General features: G+C 42.8%; 1 protein-coding gene across 2 annotated transcripts in view; it reads right to left on the reverse strand.

Annotated features, from left to right (window-relative positions):
* Window positions 1–20,113, reverse strand: part of LOC138694288 (tonsoku-like protein) — a 70,191-nt gene that overhangs the window by 17,146 nt on the left and 32,932 nt on the right. The window lies entirely within an intron of this gene.

Below are 20,113 nucleotides of genomic sequence, written 5' to 3' on the forward strand. Positions count from 1 at the left end.
GAAAAAGGTTTTCTTGAAAGACATTATTAAAGACTTCTCTACGTTTACTGACAATGTTAGTGGAAAGTCACAGTTGCTAAAGGGTTGGTTTATTTATTATAATATCTATTACGTAATACTTTATCAGTGCACTTTCGAAACCATACCACAGATAATAGTTAGTGTTAAAATAAATAATGGGCAAAAACGTATTACGGCGAACGCCAGTAGGGGAAGTTATCCCCACCCGCGCCGCTCGGCACCTCGCTCGCATGCTCTCTCTCTCTACTATCTGTCCCGCTTCGATGGATCACTGCAGACCACTATGTAATATGCATTAGACAATACGCATTAGACAACTGTCCACAACCACAATGCAATACGCATTAGACAACTGTCCACAACATGTACTGACACAACACAACACAACACAACACAATGTAATGTGGTTTTCATTAAACAACACTCACCTGTTAACTTTGCACGTCCTCGAAGTAACACAATAGTCTTTTTTTTTCCCACAGGTTGGACACTCGTAATAAGTACACGTCTTCGGTACGGATCATCACTACACGTGGTTACGTCTGTACACGAAGTTGGACACAGACACAATGAAGCCATACCCGTAGTCAACCCCTACCAAGCGACATTCACAAGCCCACCAGTTTCTACCCACGCTATTCGGTCATTGTCCCCTTCTACAATACGTTATGGCAGTTCCCTTAAACATAAATAGATTCATTTTCCCTTTTACCCCCAACTCGCCTCGGTAGCCGAGAGGTCTGAAGCGTGAACAAAAAGCGTGCGTTTAGGTTTAGTTACGAACTTTCACGGATCGAATCTCCCCTCCTGCGAAGTCGTAAGAAAATAAAAAAGAGAGAGACATTAAGCAAGGAACGGATGAGCGGAGAGGACTTCTTTCTTGGACGTGAAAGGAGCAAGACGTGTCCTGAGGCCTTCTGATTGGCGCACCGGCGAAAGCAGCTACAGCGGACAACCAACCAGATTCCTCAGTTCTACAGCAGCAAGCGAGCGCAGCAGCCAAGCAGCTCTCGGCCAGGGAGGCTCGAGGCGCCGAGCATCGTACTTCTGTCGGCCAGGCGGCGGACACCTACGTAATAGGCACTTCTTAAAGAGCAGCCTATTGGTTCCATTGCCGCACCGGCGCTCAGCGCGAAGAAAGCCGCGCAGCCTACGGAGGGCTGTGCGCACTAACTTCCCTAGGCCAGGCGGATCCCGGTCGGGGATTGGGTCCTCTCTCGAGGAGACCCCTAGCCGTCCTCGGCCCCTAGGCAGGCTTCCTGCTAGGGAGAGACTCTGTGCCTTCGTGCCGGAGTGACTGCCCAAAGGCAGGGCCTTCGGGCTAATTTGCTTTCCGCCCTCCACTCTTCTACTATTGCCCGGCCCTTCTGAGGGCTACGCAAATTTTCGTCCGGCCCTTATCAGGGCCAGCGAAATTAGCGAACCAAACCGACGGTCCCCGGCGGGCTCAGCAACGCTTGTTGCGATCGGCTAACCGGGCTAGGCTTCGGCGACCGGTCGGGCGTAACTGCTGGGCTTCCACCCTTAGTGGGAAAGGGGCCTAGCAGGTTCTTGCACTGCGGACAGAGTGCCGCTTAGGTCTCCCCCCCTGACAGGATCGAATCTCTAATTCGAATGGCTCCAGTTAAGAGCAACAAGGCCACGAGCCAACCTACTGCAGGTGGCGTAAAGCGGTTGCTAGTTTGCACTAGCCAGACAGGGCCCACCACCTCCTACTTGCGCGTGTCGCGTCCCGCGCAGATTACTCCTCCGCCCAGGCGTCGGAACCTGCGATCGGCTGGTCCTATACGGACGCCGCCTGTCCCGGTCCCCGTTGCGGAGATCCTTGAGCTTCGTCCCCCTACCACCATCCCAGTCCCTTCAGGACTTCCGAGAAAGCCCACCCCTCCCAAGGTAGCTCCCAAGGTCACTGAGGTGACACGTATTGACTTGCCCGGTCCTAGCGGACTGAATAGCCGTGGTGTTACGGTATTGGCTGATGAAGTGCCGCCGATTCCATCTAGGTCCGGCGCACTTCAGGTCATTAAGACCAAAAAGAAGAAGAAGAAGGGCTCAGCTAAGACTGAGCAGGGCGGCATTCCTTCCGCTAGTGAGCTCACCAAGGAAGAGAGATCGGCTCTCTCTACCTTGGAGAAATTAGAGGCGGCGACTCTTCAAGTCGTGACCGAGGAGGCAGCACCCCCCGCCGGACCTGAGTCCCCACAGGAGACGGCTGCTGCCCCTGAGGTAGATCAGGCAGTTCCCCGCCCCCCTTCCCCAGCTCGTATTCACGTGTCGGAGAGTGAGGACGAGGAAGATGATGTTGAGACTGCCCTCACTAGGCGACGTGGTGATATCCCACCCGTTATTATTACGCCAGCCTTCACTGGCTCGCTGGGCCGACTGAACTTACAGTTCAAGGCCGAATACGAACCGTTGGGCTTATGCTCGTACAGGGCGCGCGGCGGGACGGCCGTGAAAACTGTTTGCGAAAGGGACTACGCAAATCTTTGCAGGTTCCTGACCGAACGGGGAGTAGCGTACAACTTGCTGCGCCCCAAGAACGACAAGCCTCTGCGATTCGTTCTAAGAAGAATAGATATTCACACAGATGAGGAGGACATCCAGGGCGACCTGGAATTCCAAAGCATAATCGTCCGGCGAGTGACGAGGATGCTCTCATCAAGGACAAAGGCCAAACTCCCAATGGTCATTGTCGATGTGGAGAATTCCCCCGAAACCCGGGATAGAATGAGAGCCTTGCGTCAGTGCTGCCTGATGAGGGTAACAGTTGAGGATTACGTCCCCAGCAAGCGCCCGCCTCAGTGCAGCAACTGCCAGTGGTACTACCACACGCAGGCTAGCTGCAAAGCGCAGCCTATGTGTCGAGCTTGTCGCAAGCCGCACGATGTCCCTGCTACATGCGCACTCTGTACTGGCGCTCACACCGCCAATTACGGAGGGTGTCCCGTAGCACTACAGGTTAGAGATGCCACGGAAGGAACGAGCAGGGCTGCCCGACGGAGGAGGGCAGAGCTCGAGGAACAGCGGACGCTCCAATACGAGTGGCTCCGGCAGCAGCGGGTGGAGCGAGCTGCGAGGCAGCAGCAGCTGTTCCGAGAACAGCAGCCGCAGCCACAGGCTCGCGCCCCTGTGCAGGGGCCCCGTGCGGAGCGACGCACGGAACTCGGGCCGGTCCGCCAACAGCAGCAGCAGGCGGACATCCCTTCGCTTTTGGAGGTGCCCGTTGCCGCGCCTGTGGTCCACCGTGGCAGCGACAGCCCCCCAAACTGCTGCCAATAATCTAGGATCACTTTCTCAGCGCCCTAAGCGCAACAGGGGCAGCAGAAAAGCCACCAAGGCTACCACGGTAGAGTCCATCTCCGCTCCTGTCCCACAGGAAGCTATTGCAAGCACCTCGAAAGGCCCGACTGGTCAAGGCGCGACCTTGGACCAAGTTCAGCACTTTGCCGAGGCGTTGCAATTAGCAAACCCTAACCTCCCGCTCGCCCCAATCCTAGAAGGATTAACCAGAGTGATAGTTCTCCTTATGGAGAATCCTATGTCTGCCCTCCCGGAGATATTTAAGCTCCTAACCTCCCTCGTTTCTCTCAATGGCCAGACGAAGTGACGGAGTTGCTAGGATATGTATATGGAACGCCAGGGGCCTTAGACATGATAGATATGAGTTCAGGGCTTTCCTAGACGCTAATAATATAGACGTAGCATTTATAACAGAAACGTTCCTGACACCCCAAGTAAATTTAAGATGCGCGGGGTTTAAAGTCTATAGACAAGATAGAGCAGGTAGAAGAGGCGGAGGTGTAGCGGTGTTCGTTCGTTCTACGATCGCGCACTGTGAGTATCTCCTTCCCCAGCTAGCGGCATTAGAGGCAGTGGCTATTAGAGCCTACATAGGCAGACTCCCCTTTCTGCTTATGGCTGCCTACAGTCCTCCGGGCATACTAAATGAACGCGATTTAGAAATAGTGACAAGTCTATCCGATAGATTCGTAGCCGCCGGCGACCTCAACGCGAAGCACGCTAGCTGGAACTGTCAACGCCCCAATCGGCAGGGCGATAGGCTTTTTCTTAATTCTACAGGAAACGGATACGTCGTGATGGCCCCTAGGGAACCCACACACGTACCGGATGCTGCAAATCAACTGCCTGACATATTAGACATCGCTCTGGTGAAAGGTCTCACAACTAGAGCGAGACTAACAACCCTGGATGATCTTCCGTCCGACCACCTACCGGTGATAATGGAGATCATGCACCCAGTCGAACTCTCCCCAACCGCTGAGAAATTCAACTACAAGGCGGCAGACTGGGTGTTCTTCCAAGACCAGGTAGCCGCTACGCTTCCACCACTCCCCCCTGAAGTCACTCCGGCAGGGATAGATAGGTCAGTTAGCGACCTGACGGAGTGCATAAAGAAGGCAATGGTTGCTGCAATACCGAAACGGTCTTCACAACCTGGACGGATGCAGCTCCCAGCCTATATTAGAGACCTAAAGATCGCACGCAATAGAGCAAGAACATTGTGGAAGCGTACTAGGTTAGATCAACATAGAACAGAAATGAACCGCTTGCGCAGGCGGATCAGTGAGGCGGTCCACGAAACGGTCGTGGATGCTTGGAAATCCAAGGTTGAGACGATGGACAGCAGAAACATGTCAGATGTCTGGCGTGTATCTCGAGCTCTGTCCAATCCGTCTCAATCTATTCACCCATTAGTAGTCGGTCCAGATGTCACGGCCTTTACTCCTGAGGAGAAGGCTACCGCACTGGCAGACGTTCTAGAGACCACTTTTCAACCCGTGGAACAAAATTTAAACTTGCCCCATATCAGAGCTGTTGAGGAATCGGTTCGAGATCTCCTTAGCAGGGAGCCGGAAAATGGGATACGATCTACGAACACCCACGAGGTCGCCCATTTCATTCGTCGCCTCGGCCCTCATAAGGCCGCAGGAGCCGACGGTATCCAAGGAATTATATTGCAGCATCTCCCAAGGTCAGCTATGAAGCGCATAGCAGAGATAATTAATAACATCTTGGCTTCCGGTCACTATCCCATTCCCTGGAAAGAAGCTCACGTAGTTCTCTTTCCAAAGCCCGGAAAGGATAAGACGAATCCAAGCAACTATAGTTGTCTCAGCAAACTGGCGGAGCGGGTCATACATAGACGCCTCACTGAAGTAGTGTTGCCCCAAATCAGGAACGAGCAGTTCGGTTTCCACCCTGATCGTTCCACTACACTCCAGGCACTCCGCATGACGGAGGACATTACCTGGGCTATGAGCACGAAGCGTGTAATAGCTGCAGCTTACCTGGACATCGAGCGAGCATTCGACAAGGTTTGGCATGAGGGACTCCTCGTTAAGTTACTGGGCATGGGAGCCCCAGATGGAATGATACGCCTCATTTCTAACTACCTCCGAGGCCGTACATTCAAAACCCGTGTAGGGACTAGTTTCTCCACCCCCCGTGAAATTCACGCAGGAGTCCCACAGGGTTCCATTATCGGGCCCATACTTTTCAATGTATTCATTAATGACCTCCCGTTTCGCTATATCCACGGCAGAAGTAGTCATCTGTATATCTATGCAGACGACACTGCCCTCTTGGCGATGGGCAAAACCTATAGACTAGCGTCCCGTAGATTACAGTCGATCTTAGATCACCTCCAGCCGTGGTTCCACGACTGGAGAATCAAGGTCAATGTAGAGAAATGTCAGGCCATACTCTTTTCACTAAGAGCGAGGCTCGAAGACATACCCCCACCACCCACACTTTTCGGACGAGAAATGCCGTGGATGAACCAAATTAAATATTTAGGGATCATTATGGACTCTCATCTCAACTTCCGAGATCACATCCAATCCCTTCTTCGTAAGGCCAACGGGCTGATAGTTAGACACTATCCCATTCTGGCGGCCTTAACTCCTGACAACCTGAGGGTAGGACTTACCATGTATAAGGCCCTCATTCGCTCTGTCATTACCTATGCCGCACCCGCATGGGGGTTTGCGGCAGTGTCCCATCTCCGTAAACTTCAAGTTGTCCAAAACCAGGTGATTCGACTCATTACCCATCTCCCCCGAGTCACCTCGAGAAGAAAGTTCCATGATGAACTAGAGTTGCCAACCATAGACGAGTTCATTGCTCGACTGGGTAGGAACCTGTATGCGGAAGCTCGTGCTAACCCCAACCCGCTCATATCTGGCCTCGGCCAGTATGATCCTAGGTTACGGCGTAGACACCAGACAGGTCCATTAGCTATACTATTGAGACAGGAGGACAGGGAGGCTGGCGTTACTCCCAGGTTTTGGTAGAGACGACTCAACTCCATGAGACTCCTTGGATAGTGCAACCGCTTTAAAAATACCTTGTCTTAACTGGGCTAAATAAAATCCCTCCCTAACAATATCTACTTTTGTTGATCGATGGAAGTATCATAGAGCCAATTGGCTAGTATATATCCATCGATTCATAGAGTCATTCAACCTAAGAGCCAACTGGCTAGTCTCTGATATTGAGACAACTCATCCTGCCTAAGGTTTTTCCGTGGTTTTCCTAAGGCGCTAAGACAAATGTCGGGATGAGCCCTAAAAGAAATGGGCCACGGACCTGCACTCATATCCCCATTAATCTCCCTATTACTTAAATTAATTAACTAATTACATCTCTCCCCCCTCTTCGTAATTGAGCCATCATATAGCCGAATGGCTTGTCTCAAAATTGAGACGATTCAACAAGGCTCTTAACAATCACTTCCTACATAATAGCCAAATTGGCTAGTCTCCTATACATGAGACAACTCATCTCGCCTAAGGTATTCCGTGGTTTTCCTCAGGCGTGAGACGAGTGTCGGGATGACCCCTACAACAAATGGGCCACGGACCTATATGCCCTTCCCCATATAAATTCCACCTTTATTATAAACGATGTGTGCTCTAGTTCAGATAATATTAATAGTCTATTAATATACGAGGTCATTCAATAAGTCGCAAATTGAATGGACAGGGACCTCTCAAATTGCAGATTAGATTTCACGGCGCTTCTTCCGACGGCCTTCACATGCTTTGTCATCGAACATCAGATGACGGCGTCTTGCCATCCTAACGGCAAACACCAGCCAACTCCTCCTCGCCCCGTTCCGTGATCAATTGATCAATCTCAGCCCCCCTCGCGTATGTGGTACCTAAGAGGTTACGTCCAATTTCGGCTTCCCCTTCAAAATTTTCTAGAGCTCCTTCAGGGGAGCAGCGTAACCCGGAGTGAGACTAGTGGCCAACAGGCTTGGAGCTCACATATTTAGTTTTGTACAGCCCCCAACCCCTTGCAAGGACGCGTTTTGCGTACCTATTAATTTTCCTCCCAATTCTCCTTCGATTTTTCGAAGCAAGGAACAGAGAAGGAGAGACTGGAGAGAGAATGACAGGACGAAGTTCCACTCTATGTATTCTCAAGCTCCTCTAATTCTTCTCAGTCCCATCTATGCCTTCTCAATTCGCTCTATGTTCTTTCAGTTCACCCAATGTCCTCTCAGTCCACTCTATGTCTTCTCAGTGCACTCTATATCTTCTCAGACCAATCTAAGTCCTCTCAGTCCACTCTATGTCCTATCAGTCCACTCCCTGCCTTCTCATTCCACTCTATGTCATCTCAGTCCACTCTATGTCTTCTCAGTCCGCTCTATGTCTTCTCAGTCCATTCTGTGTCGTCTCAGTCCACTCTATGTTTTCTCAGTCCACTCCATATCTTCTCAGTGCACTTTATGTCCTCTCAGTCCACTCTATATCTTCTCAGTCTTCTCTTTGTCCTCTCACTACTCTCTGTGTCCTCTCAGTCCACTTTCTGTCCTCTCAGTCCATTCTATGTCCTCTCAGTACACTCTTTGTCCTCTCAGTTCACTTTCTGTCCTCTCAGTCCACTCTATCTCCTCTCTGTCCATTCTACGTCCTCTCATTACACTCTGTGTCCTCTCAGTCCACTTTCTGTCCTCTCAGTCCACTCTATGTCCTCTCAGTCCATTCTATGTTCTCTCAGTCCACTCTATATCTTCTCAGTCCACTTTATGTCCTCTCAGTCCACTCTGTATCTTCTCAGTCCACTCTATGTCCTCTCAATCCACTCTATATCATCTCAGTCCACTCTATGCCCTTTCAGTCCACTCTATGTCCTCTCAGTCCACTCTCTGTCTTCTCAGGCCACTCTATGTCCTCTCAGTCCACTCTACATCTTTTCAGTGCACTCAATGTACTCTCAGTCCACTCCATTTCCTCTCAGTCCACTATATTTCCTCTCAGTCCACTCTATATATTCTCAGTCCAATGTATGTCCTTTCAGTCCACCCTATCTCCTCTCAGTCTACTCTATATCTTCTCAGTCCACTCTATGTCCTCTCAGTACACTCTATGTACTCTCACTCCACTCTATATGTTCTCAATCCAATCTAAGTCCTTTCAGTCCACTCTATCTCCTCTCAGTCTACTCTATATCTTCTCAGTGCACTCTATGTGCTCTCAGTCCAGTCTCCGTCTTGTCAGTCCTTTCCCTGTCCTGTCATTGGATGTATAAGTTCCTAATTTTACGATAATTTGCAATTCTCTCATACATTTCCCAAAGAATTGCTTCTATACTGGAATCGATCCCGGGTATTAATGTGTTGGATCAACACTTGCTGTACCGCACGGGTTTACTGTGCTGGAGGCATCGTATCAATGCGACCCTGGTGTTGTGTCTATAAACTACGTCCACGTTTTCATAGTTACAACTTATTGGCTTTTCAAATACATGATTGCAGGCTTTCTCTCATCCCTAAATAGTGTATTGTTGGCTGCAATGCATACGTGCATAATTTTGAATGACGTAGTAGCCTTGCGCTCGTCCGCCATGGCACTTGGCAACCTATCATTGGATTTAACCCTAAATAGGTAATGTTAACATTAATTTTCATACGCCTTTTGTGGTGCAAGTTAAAATAATTCAAAGTAAAGTATAATAAAACTCCGACAACATTATAATCATGAACATCAAATTCTCTTATTTCATTTATTTTTCAGTCCCTTATTTTCCATTGTTCTTTGGATTTTTCATTAATAAAATATCAATTAACGGATAAATTATGTTATACACTCAGTTGATAATATAAATAATATTCACGACAAATATATAAAAACAGAAGAGATAACGAATCATATTATTGCCGCCCGATACGGTACCATTACAACATGGTCTACATTAGAGTTGGGTCGATTCGTGAAAGAATCGTTCATTCGAACGACTAATAATAAAGAATCGTAAGAATCGATTCGTGGTATCAACGAATCGTCGTTCAAAAGAATCGTAACGAATCGTCGTTCAAACGAATCGTAACGAATCGTCATTCAAAAGACGAGCCATTCAATGTACAGCCAGGCAGGATTCCTGAATCCACCGAACCAATCCGAGTCAACACGAAAACTGCCGAAGTTGACCGGGACTAAAGCGTGTCGTGCAGGCGACGTACTTTACACGTGTTTGGCGCTCAGGTGTTACCAGTATTTCGCGTTATTGTTATACATAATGGAAGGAAAGTATACATACATGTGCATATTGTGATCGTGCGTTCACCACAAATTCGAATTTATTGAAACACAAAAGAAATGTACATGGCGTTCAGTCTCAGCTAAGGAAGAGGGACTTTAAGTGTGAAGCATGTGACAAGCAATTCACAACAGCCACGAATCTCAAGAAGCATGTTAGGAAGTTTCACCAGGCAACTCATTCCTGTGAAACGTAAGTTTTTACAACATTATTTCAGGCAGGGGTAGACAAATCCCAGCGCCAGGTCGATAAATTTTTAAGTGGCGCCTGAGTTTGTTTTATTGTGTTAACATTTTAAGACTACGATTTTTTTTCGGCGGCGGCGCCAGCGGGAGGGTCTTGGTGGCCTCCAGCCCAAAATTAATTAGAGCCTACTCTTAATCCCCCAACATGAAAATAAATATTATATGAATTATTATAGTCTATATATTGTTCATCACGAAATAGTAGTAATCTCTTCAATAATATAACACAGGACGGAACAATATAAATCATGATTTTAATCACTTGATTTTTATTACATAAATCACTGATTTAAATCAAATTACTTTTATCAGTGAATTATTATTTTTTAAATTATGTTTAATATTAATTTTTGAAGTAGCTACTCATTTACAGATAGGCCTACACACTATTTATTGTTAACAATGACTACGGTTGCCAACTTCTTTAAAAAGAAAATACGGGAAAGTAAGGAATCGACAAAATTTCACATAGAAAGTTAACAAATTATTCAGTTCAGTAAAAAAATATATATAATGCAATTGGCAGCTAGATTTAGGCCTAAATTAAGAGTATTTTGAGATAGATTTTGTCTCGCGTAATAGTTGAAGTCGACTGCAGTTTGCAGCTCTGATTTGATTAGATGTGTCGTGCTCCTGTTGTCAATATCTGTACAATTATTGTTCATCAGATTAAGTACCCTCTTTGTATAAGCATTAGTACTTGGTATACTTAGAATGGAACTAGCCAGTTTTTACAAATTTATAATATTAATATTGTTTGATTTTAAACAGGTGAGCTCTAAAACCAATTTCTGGCGAGCATTACCTCTACAAAGGCTTCACATTTTAATGCATCTCTCGAAAACAAAATTAATTTATCATATACAATAAATCATCATTCAAGGGAAAATTAAATGTTTAGAATAAAGATTTTTACATTTGCAAAAATATAGGAGAAAAATGCTCGCAGAGGAAAAAACGAGAATCGGGAGACATAAAAATTGGGGGCAAATACGAGAGATCCCGGGAAATACGAGAGGGTTGGCAACCCTAACAATGACATACCTAATGGATAAATAATTAAAATCAATTCGCTTTCTTATAATTGTCTAATGCTTGTAGTCCATTGTTGTTCAAATCCCCCCCCCCCAGCTTCCTTTTATGTCACTTTTGAGTTTAACATCTAGTAGTAACTAGCTATGCTAAGAGAAGAGTCACTTTATTGAGTGTATTAAGTTGTTCTATTTGTAAAAGTGTAGCAATAACGTTGCTGTTAACTTAAAATGGGGAATTCAGACCACGAAAACTTGATCCAATTTGGAGATAATTAATTTTTTCTACCACTTCAAGTGGAAAAGGCATGATAACTACATACAAATCATATGGTTTGTAAATGCAGGGATTAGTTGCTACAATGAAGTTATATATTGAAAAATGTAACAGCATAAAAGATAAACAAGGAAAAATTAGGATAGGCCTACTCCAATATCTGACAATGAAAATAAAAATTTAGAGACAGATCCAATAGTTGCACCTTCAGTATCAAAACGAAAGAAATCATTAGTTACGGATCAACTTTCCACTGAGGGACTATCTCTGAAAATTAAGCGAAGTAAACTTAGTCCCTTTGTCATCCGAACAAATGAGAAATAGAAAGAGGACTTAGATAAACAAGTTGCCAAATTTTGTTATTCTACAAACAGATCCTTCTGTTGCATTCAGCTGTAAGACAGAAGAACTGGTTCAAATATGTTGTCATGTAGGCCTATCACATTCCAATTCAAATTATTGTTAAAACACAGCATGTATATACAGTTTTCATTTTTCATCCCAGGCACTTCATAAACACTGAAGCATACACCAATCTGAGAATAATTTAAAATTTTTTATATAAACAAAAATTTAATCTAAAAAAATTCGATTTAAATGAAATAAATGTGATTTAAATAAAAAATCATTGTTTTTAGTACAATTTATTATTTTTTACAACCGATGTAATAATGACTCCATAATGAACTTTACAAGATTACATCTCTTTGATTCAATCTAATATTATTATTATTATTGTTATCCAAATATTGAAACCCTATTTTACCTTTGGTATATTAGGGTTGTAGTTTGTTACATGTGAAATACAATATGTAGTGATAATACACAATTTTAAAGAATTAATAGTAGGTGTGAATCATAGTTACAATATAAATACACTAATTAAGAGACAGTAAACAATACTAATACGTTATGCAATAATTACTTTCAGTTAAAACAAAATGAAATAAAATTAGAAATTATAATCGAAGGTGTAGAGAAATTGCAAGATTATTACATTAATTTGTGATCTTATACACAATTTTAAGCAATATTAATGAGATAATGCACATAATTGGCGTAGTTACAAATAAAATACCTATTATATAGTTGGTTTGCGATAGTAAAGAAAAAATAAAAACAAAATTACTTATGGTTACAAACTATATACCTGTCATCAAATACTCAACAATAGTAAAATCTATAATACAAACATAGTTATTGTTGTCATTACTATTATTATGTCCCAAAGATAGACACCTTGTTTTACATAGTGCATTAGGATTTTATAACATCATTAATTTATATACAATTAACAGCTACAGTCTTGCGTGGATGTGGTGTATAAACTCTGTGAATTGTTTGTAACAACATTTTTTTCTAAGAAAATGGTAAAGGGGTGTGGAGTAATTTAAATTGCAATCCGAGATATGATATCTTAAAAAGTGTCTTTTCCTTTCGAAAACTGGACAGTGAAAAATCAAATGTTCAACAGTCTGATTCTCTTTGCATATGCACAGAGATTCTTCTGCACTTCTGATCCTAAATCTTTCGAAGTAGGAACCGAATTTTCCATGGCCGGTCATAAATTGGGTGTAAAAGAAGTCGGTTGAGAACTGACTGCAACATAGTCTGTCTTGTACATTGGGAAAGAATAATTTCTTGGTCACAGAGCCTTTAACACTAGAGTTCCAGTATGTATTCCACTTGAGTGTAGTTGTGTGCTTGATCTTCTGCTTGATGTACGAAATAGGACAGGTGGAATATTTATATTCTGAGTTGGTTGAGGCCGCTTGCTTCGCTAATGTATCCGCTCTTTCGTTTCCTTCAGTACCTGTGTGGCCGCGCACCCACATTAAGCAAATACGACCTTCAAATTTAAGTATTAGGGATCTAATTTCGACGGCTATAGAATGCAAGTTGTATTTATCGTCAATGGTTTGTAAGGCAGATTGAGAGTCGCTGTGAATACATGAGTCAATCCCGTTGGTAATGCTCCATTTCACTGCTTGCAAGATGGCAAAGAGTTCTGCTTGGAACACGGAGCACATGGGCGCCAGGCGGAACGTGGCAGAGTGGACTTCAGTAGTGTTGTAGTAGATAACAAAAGCACAGCCCACCAAGGTGACGTCGTTCTCCTTTTGCAACCGAGAGCCGTCAGTATAGATGTTGTATTCATGTCGATCTGTACATGTATTTGATGCACGGTGAAAATCTTTCGGATGACCAGTTAATTGAAAATGTGATCTTTTTTCCACCTCAAGATATGATTCTTGTTCTATAAATATCCCATTTCTTTTCACGTTAGAGATTTCAGCTTTAGCCATGGCTGTTAAAAACAATGGTGGTATACCCGCGATCACTAGGGCTGCGTCTGTCGATGTGGTTCTGTAAGCCTTCGTGATTCGTAGAATGAATCCACGCTGGATTTGTATCAATTTATTTTGAACCCACTTTTTGTGAAGTATATTTTGAAATGCCGAGACACAGTATAATATCAATGGTTCGAAAGCGCTATGATATATTGTTCGCAATATATCAGGACTAAGACCCCAGGTTGGTCTGGTGGCCCTATGCAAAGCAGATTGAAACTGGTGTGATTTAGTGACTAGTGAATCAATATGTGCCTTAAAAGACATACGTTTGTCGAGAGTGACGCCTAAATACAAGAGTGTCTCTACTATGTCGATATCCTTCATGTCCATCTGTATGTGTGGTAGGTCGTAATTTCTTTTCCTTGTAATCAGCAAGGCTTTTGTCTTACGAGGGTTGAACTGTAGTTTGTTGTCTTTTCCCCACTTGGATATGGAAGTCAGCGTTTCATTAGCTTTGTTTTCAGTACAGTTTATATTGTCAGCTGTTATTAGGACGAGAGCGTCATCAGCATATGCTATTAATTGACAATCATTTGGCAGATCCATCTGTAGCAGGTCGTCATATAAGATATTCCAAAGCCCTGGACTACAGCAGGAACCCTGGGGACATCCTTTATTAACGTCTTTCATTAGAGTAGTAGTTCCTATCGTGAGTTGTACTTTGCGATTGCTAAAGTAATTTTTGACTAGGTTATATAGGTTTCTAGGACAACCTTTTTTCTTCAGTTGAGACATAATTTTAGGCCACCAAGCGTTGTCAAATGCCCCCGAAATGTCCAGTGATATGAGTAATCCGAACTGCCGACGTCTTAGAGTTTGATTTGCCCAGTTCACAACATGAAGCACTGCATCTTCTGTGGATTTTTGCGGTGTGAACCCATATTGATTCCCTTTTAACATATTTGTATTATACAAGTTATACATAATTCTATCTATAATAAGTTTCTCCAAGAGTTTTCCCATAACAGGTAGCAGACAGATAGGCCGATACGCGTTTGCTGTTCGGTTATGACAGTGCGGTTTTGGTATTATTTTAACATTTGCGATTTTCCAGCAGTCAGGAAAGACTTGCAATGACATACATTTATTGAAAATACTCACAAAGAGATCGGCACAGCTCGTATGTACATTTTTAATTATATTGGCAGAGATTGCATCAATCCCTGGTGCTTTTTTATCATTCAATTTTCTTATTGCCCTCTCTACCTCTTCTGCTGTGAATTGTGGTTCATCTTCCGTGTCAGGTGACAGCTCGGATTCAAGTCTGGTACGCTTGTGCACATCCGTGTCTATAGAATCATCAGGAAAGAATTTATTGATTAGGACACTAGCTGTTTCGTATGTATTAGAGGTAAACCCGTTGTCGGTTTGGATAGTATTGAGAGATCTGTTGAAGTTCTCGAGTTTTCGACACATTTTATAAATTATCCCCCATGGGTTTTGTGGACTTTGCGATGAGCAGAACTCCTTCCATGCCTTAGTTTTAGCCTGCAAAATTTTGTTTTTGTAATCAGTTTTAATGTTGTTGTAAAATTGCTCGTATTTAATTCGAAGCGTTTCACATTTACATCGTTTGTATCGTCTGTGGCTGGCTAACACTCGTTTTCTCATTATGTTTAACTCTGCGGTCCACCAGTAGTTTTTGATCGCGGTTTGAGATTTCTTTGGCAGATGAGCTTCACATAGTTCTGTTATGTTTCTAGTCAGTTGTTCTATAGCTGAGTTAAGTGATTCCGGCGTGTTGCTATTATTAATGTTTATGGATGTTCGACGCAGTTTGAGTCGTGCTGCCCTTTGGAATCGCGACCATTTGACGTTGTTGGTTTTGTAAATGCGTGCACTTCCTGCATTAGTATATAACTTTGGTTGTAGTTTTATGTCGATTATGATTAATTCATGATCAGACATTGTGTGAAAGTCACTAACTTTCCATTCTACGATGAACGGTGTTAGAGAATGACTACATACACTCACGTCGATGAAACTCGTGGAGTTGTTGCGTCTGAAGGTAGGTTTGTTGCCAGTGTTCAGGATAGCTAAATTGTGTGAGCAACAGAAATCAAAGAATTGCTTTCCTTTATAATCGCTAACAGGACTATTCCAAGCATGATGTTTGGCGTTGATGTCCCCTACAATTAACAGATGTTTTCCCTTAAGATCTGAGCAAATAGCCTCCAACTCATTCAGTATCTGCGTGAAGTCACAGTCCGGGTCGCAATAGATATTACAGACATATATATCTTGACCGAAAAGATCAACACATACCACTACTCTGTCAGGGGTGCAGTACTGAATAAGATTAATAACATTATTGTGTCTTGTTATTGTTGCTGCCCTTATGTTATTGCCCTGATTATTTGCAGTTTCATTATTATTATGTTCGAATATGAAGGTATTAGAGCCAAATCCAGAAGCACGGTTTCGTTTGGTATTGGGTTCTTGAACACAAAGTAATTTAATTTTGTTGTCTATTGTACTGGATGAAAAATCTGCGTTATGAACCAGTTCTTGAGTAGGCGTAAGTGATTTGTGCAGGTTTTGTTGGTAAATGGTAAGTTCACCCATAGTTGATTTTGGATATTGTGATGACTATTTTCTCGTATTGGGGACACTCAAAAGAACTGGCTGGATGGTTGGTGATACAAACACTAACATCTAAAAAGCTGCTGGAATTGCTACACCTATATGTTGGAATAATCCCATTGTTAAGAATAACTAAATTGTGAGCATAGAAAAGATCATAGAACATTTTACTCCGAGCATCATCCACTGGACTGCCCCATGCACAGTGTTTTGAATTTATGTCCCCTGTGATAAACAGAGGTTTTCCCTTTAATTTCTCACATACACGCTGAAGATCGTTAAGTTCAACAGTCAGATCACGCCCTGGTTCGCAGTAAACACCACAAATGTAAATTTCAATTCCACACCAGTTCACACAAACTAAAACCAAATCGGGTGTACAATATTGAGGTAGGTGTAGTACGTGCGAGTATTTTGTAATTATAGCTGCTCTAGGTCTTTCATTCTTAGTGTCACTTCTTATCCCTGTACCGATGTACAAATTGCAGCCAGGACCAAAGCCTGCCACACGGTTTTGCGTAACATTAGGTTCCTGTACACAAAGCATTTTAATGTCAGTATCGATAACCGGTGAATGAAAGTCTGAGGTAGTTATTGAATTCAATCTAATATAAAGAACGTTATAATTAAGGCATTACATTAGTTTTTATCGTCTCTCTGCTGGTTGAGCTGTTTATTTTGCAACCCTACACTTCAGCGCCAGTGACAAGTGCAGTCTCTTAAATTGTTTGCTTCGAAATTATTAGTCGAGTTTGTTATGAATTTTATTTAGTGCCCTGTAGCAGTCGGACTTCGTAGTCAGGCACACATTCTTACAGTTTATTGCGAAACTTATAAATGCGTGTCAAAAGTACAGTGAGTATCTACTTGTATGTATCTATGTTCTCTATACAAATTTACACATTTTGACCAATATTTACCAAATTTTTCACACTTATAACTTTTACAGCCAAGAAATAAACACAATTCGGACAAACCACTCCTCCCTTGATTTCATCCCTCAATCACTAAAAAGCAGTAATATTTGGTTCTGGGATACGACCGATAAAGAGTTTTTTTCTGTTCTGGGGGAATGGGAGAGAGAGGTTCTTTGATACGAAAGAAAGGAAAAGTTTACTTCACCAGGACACCCCATGGGGTAAGTTCTGAGAGTAGGAAGAAAATCTGAAGTCCCCTAATCGAAGTACAATTTGATATCCTGGGATTTTTTTGGTAATACAATTATGAGATTGATTTGTCTGTTTTTTGTTTTTACTCTGATCACAAACCTCAAACGAGCGTATAGGCGTAAAGACGTGGAAAATCCAAAATCTATCAATGTAAATAGTACAATATGACTGAAACTGTTGTGTCTTCGTGCGAATAAGTAATTTTTATAGACTGTAATGTGCATTTTTTCACATACATTTTTGGTCTGCCCACCCCAGTGCCCTCCCAATTTGAAAGTTCTGGTGCCGCCACTGTTTCTTTTATGTCGCTACGACTAATATGTAATGTTAATAAAAGCGTTCCTAGAAGGTTCGAGCGTGAAGTGTGTTTTATTACTTAATTATAATATTGTTGAATATATTTAAGTAAATGTATCTTTATCTTAGCTCGAATGGTTTTCTCATTGCATGTGCAGGTAAAATGCAGTGGCTCTTGAAAAAAGGAACTGGCGTCTGAAAATTCTAGAGTTTTGTCTGTCTCTGGTTTTAGGACAACATATGAGTAGACTAAGCTATATCTCTATAGCTTCTTTATTGATTTATTTTATGATTACCTACATACAGTACTAATATTGCTTTTACAGATGTGACACTGTCTTCAAAACCGAAAAAGATTTACTTAATCATGTGCACAATCATCAGAATAGTGCCGAAGAAACTGCAGAAAAACCAGTAAAAATAACGAAAACAGTGCAATGTGATGATTGTAGTCAAATATTTTTTGACATAAGCACTATGAGGCGACACAAACAACGCAAGCATGCTAAGTCTCTTATCTATGCTGTTCCCAAGCTTCTGTGTCCTTTTTGTGATGACTGCTTCCTCACATATACATTCCTACACGAACATCTGCAGAACAGCCATGACTTCCCTATTGAAACTTCGTCACTAACTTTCAGTTCTCATGAAGGTGAGTGTTAATATAAAAGAAAATAATAAACGATTTTATAGCATTCACTTACTTCTATTAGGGTGGCAATGAACCTCCGGGTTCTCTAAAAGCCATTTGTAAGTAAGTTAGTAACTTAGGTACTTCTATTTCATTATTGTTTTTGTTGTGCAGAATTTGAAGCTTGGAAGACTGCGCAAGAGAAGGATGATATGGCATCATTTGTGAAGCGATCATCGAAAGGGAACATAAGTTACTATGTTTGCCACAGATCCGGAGTAAGCAGAGGCAACGCCAACGGACCACAAAGGATCAGATGGAGAGAATCACAGAAGATTGACAAGTGTTGTCCAGCTCGTATTAAAGTGACAACAAATAAGGAAGAAATCCATGTAGAGTACACCAATAGTCATGCAGGCCACTTCATGTCAGTCAAGTATTTACGACTTTCAAAAGAAGAGAGAAGCATTCTAGCTGGAAAAATAAAAAACGGAGTGACTTTTGAGCACATACTAGATAATATCCGCAATGACGTGGCTACAAAACATGAAGTAGAGAGAATCCACATGATAGATAAACAAGATCTGCGAAATGTTGTGAGAGACTTTGATTTGGACACCGATAAAATACACAGTAATGATGCCTTGAGTGTGCATATTTGAGTTGAAGACCAGAAGACTTTGGAAGCTGACAGTCCTGTACTCTACTATAAACCACAGGGAGCTGAAAGTCCTGACGGCATCCTCAAAAGAGATGACTTTATGTTGGTGTTAATGACACCCTACCAAAAAGAGTTTTCAAAGTTTGCAATGGATAAAATTTGTATTGACAGCACACATGGCACAACTGAACATGACTTTCAACTCACAACTTTGCTTACAGTGGATGAATTTGGAGCAGGTGTGCCTATGGCAGAATGCATAAGCAACAGAATTGATTCATTATCGATGGTGCAATTTTTTACTTCCGTGAGAAATTTGACAGGCGTAATACACAGCAAAGTGTTCATGTCTGATGATTCTCCCTCTTATATAAACGCGTGGACAGAGGTAATGGGTCAGCCGGACCAGCACTTATTATGCATATGGCATATTGACAAGAATTGGAGGCAAAACTTGAATAGGATTAAAGACCCAATGAGGCAGTCTGAAGTTTATAAATCATGCAGGATGTTGTTAGAACTTACAGACGAAGATGAATTTCAAGAGCTAATGTTTGCATTCCTATCCTCTTGTAATGACGATCCTGATACAAAGGCGTTTGGCGAATACTTTCGTAGTACCTATGCCAATCGACCTCAGCAGTGGGCTTTCTGCTATCGTCTCCAAACAGGTCTCACCACGAACATGTATTTAGAGGCCTTACACAAGAAGCTGAAATATTGTTACATGGATGGAAAAAAGAACAGAAGGGTTGACAAGATAATTTCATTACTCCTTCGATTGACTAGGGACGTTATGTTCGATAGAATGATACGAATGGCAAAAAACAAACCTACTTTCAGAATGAAGAAAATTGTTCAAAGTCACAAACGAAGTGAGGAAGTAGCGGATTCAATGGTTCGACAAATTCAAGCCCTTAAATGGAGCGTTGACTCGACCCATGAATCAAGAGGACAATACACTGTGTGCTTTAGTAGTGATGAATGTAGTGGATGCCCGCTAGCATGTCCAGAATGCAAAGTCTGCGTGCACCAATTTACTTGCACATGTGTTGACCACCTTATTAAAGGAAATATGTGCAAACATGTTCACGCTTGCATTCGAGTGAAGAGGAAAACAGAATTACAGAGTGTTCTTGCTCTCGAGGATGAGGTCGAAATTTCGGCAACACAGACGAAGAAAGACGGTAGCACATCATTCAACCAGCATTCTGAAAGTCTGATGAGATCATTACAAAGTGTACCTGTACACATTCAAGAAGCTGTGAGTG

This window comes from Periplaneta americana, chromosome 2, assembly GCF_040183065.1.
Source record: "Periplaneta americana isolate PAMFEO1 chromosome 2, P.americana_PAMFEO1_priV1, whole genome shotgun sequence".
Classification (NCBI taxonomy): domain Eukaryota; kingdom Metazoa; phylum Arthropoda; class Insecta; order Blattodea; family Blattidae; genus Periplaneta; species Periplaneta americana.